We start from the raw sequence: 6,000 nt of genomic DNA, 5'->3' as shown, positions 1-6,000 counted from the left end.
CTGGAGAACTATGTACCTCGTAAGTAGATTAAGGAAGAGGTGTACTTAGGACTAGGTAGACTCAAGGTAACTGCCTAGGGCGGCAAATTGTAAAGGGCGGCGTGTTTTAAGGGTGACTTATAAGCTGTTCCTGTTAAAAAAAATTGTTCACAATTCTTGAAAAGAAAATGAGAACTTAACTCACGTTCACAATTCTTGAAAAGAAAATGAGAACTTAACTCACAGTTAAATGGATATGATTAACATGGCAACAACAGCTAAAATTTCATCTACATCTACATCTACGTGATTACTCTGCTTTCAAAATAAAGCGCCTGACAGGGGTTCAATGAACCACCTTCAACCTGTCTCTCTACCGCTCCACTCTCGAACGGCACGCGAGAAAAACGAGCACTTAAACTTTTCTGTGCGAGCCCTGATTTCTCTTATTTTATCGTGATGATCATTTCTCCCTATGTAGGTGGGTGCCAACAGAATGTTTTCGTAATCGGAGGAGAAAACTGGTGTTTGAAATTTCATGAGAAGATCCCGTCGCAACGAAAAACGCCTTTGTTTTAATGACTGCCACTCCAATTCACGTATCATGTCTGTGACACTATCTCCACTATTTTGCGATAATACAAAAAGAGCTGCCCTTATTTGTACTTTTTCGATGTCATCCGTCAGTCCCGCCTGATGCGGATCCCATACCGCACAGCAATACTCCAGAACAGGGCGGACAAGCGTGGTGTAAGCAGCCTCTTTAGTAGATCTGTTGCACCTTCTAAGTGTTCTGCCAATGAATCGCAGTCTTTGGTTTGCTCTAACCACAATATTATCTATGTGATCGTTCCAATTTAGGTTATTTGTAATTGTAATCCCAAAGTATTTAGTTAAATTTACAGCCTTCAGATTTTTGTGACTTGTCGCGTAATCGAAATTTAGCTGATTTCTTTTAGTACTCATATGAATAATTTCACACTTTTTCTTATTCAGGGTCAATTTCCACTTTTCGCACCATACAGATATCTTATCCAAATCATTTTGCAAGTCGTTTTGATCATCTGATGACTTTACAAGTCGGTAAATGACAGCATCATCTACAAACAATCTAAGACGGCTACTCAGATTGTCTCCTATGTCGTTAATATAGATCAGGAGCAATAGAGGGCCTATAACACTTCCTTGGGGAACGCCAGATATTACTTCTGTTTTACTCGATGACCTTTCTGACACGAAATCGCGAATCCAGTCGCACAACTGAGGCGACATTCCGTAGGCACGCGCTTTGTTTAGAAGACGCTTGTGAGGAACGGTGTTGAAAGCCTTCTGCAAATCTGAAAATATGGAATCAATTTGACATCCCCTGTCGATAGCACTTATTACTTCATGAGTATAAAGAGCTAGTTGTGTTTCACAAGAACGATATTTTCTGAAACCGTGCTATGTGTCACTAAATCGTTTTCTTCGAGGTACTTCATAACGTTCGAATACAGTATATGTTCCAAAACCCTATTGCAAATCTACGTTAGTGATATAGGCCAGTAATTCAGCGGCTTACTCCTACTACCCTTTTTGGGTATTGGTGTGACTTGAGCAATGTTCCAGTCTTTAGGTACGGATCTTTCTGCGAGCGAGTGTTTGTATATAATTGCTAAATATGGAGCTATTTTATCAGCATACTCTGAGAGGAACCTGACTGTTAGACAATCTGGACCGGAGGCCTTGCCTTTATTAAGTGATTTAAGCTGCTTCGTTACTCCGAGGATATCTACTTCTTTGTTTCTCATCTTGACAGTTGTTCTTGATTGGAATTCAGGAATATTTACTTCGTCTTCTTTGGTGAAGGAGTTTCGGAAAACCGTGTTTAATAACTCTGCTTTAGTGGCACTGTCATCAGTGACTTCACCGTTGTTATCGCGCAGCGTCTTGCCACTCATGTGCTTTATGTTTGACCTGAATCTCATTGGGTTTTCTGCCAGATTTCTAGGTAGAATTTAGTTGTGGAAATTGTTAAAAGCATCTCTCATTGAAGTACCCGCCATATTTCGAACTTCTGTAAAACTTTGCCAATCTTGGAGATTTTGCGTTGTTTTAAATTTGGTATGCTTTTTTCGTTGCTTCTGCAACAACGATCTGACCCGTTTTGTGTACCATGGGAGATCAGTATCATCACTTATTAATTTATGTGGTATATATCTCTCAATTGTTTCGGAAGGCGTTAGGAGCATTTTTATCAGCTTTTTTAAATAGATGTACCCTGCGTTTCTTTTTGATGGTTGTAGGTGTTACGGTATTCAGCCTAGCAGCAACTGCCTTGTGGTCGCTAAGCCCTGTATTAGTCACAATACTCACTATTTGTCCAGTATTAGTTGTTGCTAAAAGGCCAAGTATGCTTTCGCAAACATTTACGCTTCGAGTGGGCTCATGAACTAATTGTTCAAAATAATTTCCTGAGAAAGCATTCAGTACAATTTCGAATGACGTTTTATGCCTGCCGCCGGCTTTAAACGTATAATTTTTCCAGCATATCGAGGGTACAATAAAGTCACCAACGACTATTATTGTATGAGCGGGGTACTTATTTGAAATGTGACTCAAGTTTTCTATGAACTGTTCAGCAACTATATCTTCTGAGTCGGGGGGGGGGGGTAGGTAAAACGATCCAATTAATAGTTTAGTCCGATTGTCATGTATAACCTCTACCCATACTATTTCACACGAACTATTTACTTCAATTTCGCTACAAGGCAAACTACCTCTGACAGCAATAAATACTCCACCACCAACTGTATTTAATCTAACCTTTCTGAACACTGTTAGATCGTTTGAAAAAATTTCGGCTGAACTTATTTCCGGCGTTAGCTAGCTCTGTGTACCTACAACTATTTGAGCTTCAGTGCTTTCTATTAGAGCTTGGAGCTCTGGTTCTTTCCCAACACATCTACGACAATTTACAATTACAATACCAATCGTTTCTACAACTACCTTACTGTGTTTTACCTGCCAACTTTTAGACGGATGCCCCTTGTGTGGTTCCCTGAGACCCTCTCACCTAAAAAACCGCCTAGTCTACATCTACATCTACATCCATACTCTGCAAGCCACCTGACGGTGTGTGGCGGAGGGTACCTTGAGTACCTCTATCGGTTCTCCCTTCTATTCCAGTCCCGCATTGTTCGTGGAAAGAAGGATTGTCGGTATGCCTCTGTGTGGGCTCTAATCACTCTGATTTTCTCCTCATGGTCTCCTCGCGAGATATACGTAGGAGGGAGCAATATACTTCTTGACTCTTCGGTGAAGGTATGTTCTCGAAACTTTGACAAAAGCCCGTACCGACCGACTGAGCGTCTCTCCTGCAGAGTCTTCCACTGGAGTTTATCTATCATCTCCGTAAAGCTTTCGCGATTACTAAATGATCCTGTAACGAAGCGCGCTGCTCTCCGTTGGATCTTCTCTATATCTTCTATCAACCCTATCTGGTACGGATCCCACACTGCTGAGCAGTATTCAAGCAGTGGGCGAACAAGCGTACTGTAACCTACTTCCTTTGTTTTCGGATTGCGTTTCCTTAGGATTCTTCCAATGAATCTCAGTCTGGCGTCTGCTTTACCGACGATCAACATTATATGATCATTCCATTTTAAATCACTCCTAATGCGTACTCCCAGATAATTTATGGTATTAACTGCTTCCAGTTGCTGACCTGCTATTTTGTAGCTAAATGATAAGGGATCTATCTTTCTGTGTATTCGCAGCACATTACACTTGTCTACATTGAGATTCAATTGCCATTCCCTGCACCATGCGTCAATTCGCTGCAGATCCTCCTGCATTTCAGTACAATTTTCCATTGTTACAACCTCTCGATACACCACAGCATCATCTGCAAAAAGCCTCAGTGAACTTCCGATGTCATCCACAAGGTCATTTATGTATATTGAGAATAGCAACGGTCCTATGACACTCCCCTGCGGCACACCTGAAATCACTCTTACTTCGGAAGACTTCTCTCCATTCAGAATGACATGCTGCGTCCTGTTATCTAGTAAACTCCTAAATCCAATCACACAATTGGTCTGATAGTCCATATGCTATTACTTTTTTCATTAAACGACTGTGGGGAACTGTATCGAACGCCTTGCGGAAGTCAAGAAACACGGCATCTACCTGTGAACCCGTGTCTATGGCCCTCTGAGTCTCGTGGACGAATAGCGCGAGCTGGATTTCACATGACCGTCTTTTTCGAAACCCATGCTGATTCCTACAGAGTAGATTTCTAGTCTCCAGAAATGTCATTATACTCGAACACAATACGTGTTCCAAAATTCTACAACTGATCGACGTTAGAGATATAGGTCTATAGTTCTGCACATCTGCCCGACGTCCCTTCTTGAAAACGGGGATGACCTGTGCCCTTTTCCAATCCTTTGGAACGCTACGCTCTTCTAGAGACCTACGGTACACCGCTGCAAGAAGGGGGGCAAGTTCCTTCGCGTACTCTGTGTAAAATTGAACTGGTATCCCATCAGGTCCAGAGGCCTTTCCTCTTTTGAGCGATTTTAATAGTTTCTCTATCCCTCTGTCGTCTATTTCGATATCTACCATTTTGTCATCTGTGCGACAATCTAGAGAAGGAACTACAGTGCAATCTTCCTCTGTGAAACAGCTTTGGAAAAAGACATTTAGTATTTCGGCCTTTAGTCTGTCATCCTCTGTTTCAGTACCATTTTGGTCACAGAGTGTTTGGGCATTTTGTTTTGATCCACCTACCGCTTTGACATAAGACCAAAGTTTCTTACGATTTTCTGCCAAGTCAGTACATAGAACTTTACTTTCGAATTCATTGAACGCCTCTCGCATAGCCCTCCTCACACTACATTTCGCTTCGCGTAATTTTTGTTTGTCTGCAAGGCTTTGGCTATGTTTATGTTTGCTGTGAAGTTCTCTTTGCTTCCGCAGCAGTTTTCTAACTCGGTTGTTGTACCACGGTGGCTCTTTTCCATCTCTTACGATCTTGCTTGGCACATACTCATCTAACGCATTATGTACGACGGTTTTGAACTTTGTCCACTGATCCTCAACACTATCTGTACTTGAGACAAAACTTTTGTGTTGAGCCAACAGGTACTCTGAAATCTGCTTTTTGTCACTTTTTCTAAACAGAAAAATCTTCCTACCCTTTTTAATATTCCTATTTACGGCTGAAATCATCGATGCCGTAACCCCTTTATGATCGCTGATTCCCTGTTCTGCGTTAACTTTTTCAAATAGTTCGGAGTTTGTCACCAGAAGGTCTAATATGTTATCGCCACGAGTCGGTTCTCTCTTTAACTGCTCAACGTAGTTTTCAGATAAAGCAGTTAAAAAAATTTCACTGGGTTCTTTGTCCCTGCCACCCGTTATGAACGTCTGAGTCTCCCAGTCTACATCCGGCAAATTAAAATCTCCACCCAGAACTATAACGTGGTGGGGAAATCTACTCGAAATATTTTCCAAATTATCCTTCAGGTGCTCAGCCACAACAGCTGCTGAGCCAGGGGGCCTATAGAGACAACCAATTACCATGTCTGAGCCTGCTTTAACCGTGACCTTCACCCAAATCATTTCACATTTCGGATCTCCGTCAATTTCCTTCGATACTATTGCACTTCTTATCGCTATAAACACGCCTCCCCCTTCACTGTCCAGCCTGTCTCTGCGGTATACATTCCAATCTGAGTTTAGGATTTCATTACTATTTACGTCTGGTTTCAGCCAACTTTCTGTCCCTAGTACTATATGAGCGTTGTGACCGTTTATTAATGAGAGCAGTTCTGGGACCTTTCTGTAGACGCTCCTGCAGTTTACTATTAGCACATTAATATTGTTATTCCCTGTTGCATTTTGCCTACTCCTACCTTGCTGCGTCTCAGGAGGCGTCTTGTCAGGCCTAGGGAGGGAATTCTCTAACCTAAAAAAACCCCATGTGCACTCCACACGTACTCCGCTACTCCCTTTCACACAGTCCCGCTACCAGTG

The sequence above is a fragment of the Schistocerca americana genome, chromosome X (assembly GCF_021461395.2).
Source record: "Schistocerca americana isolate TAMUIC-IGC-003095 chromosome X, iqSchAmer2.1, whole genome shotgun sequence".
Lineage (NCBI taxonomy): Eukaryota > Metazoa > Arthropoda > Insecta > Orthoptera > Acrididae > Schistocerca > Schistocerca americana.
This window is presented reverse-complemented; position numbering follows the sequence as displayed.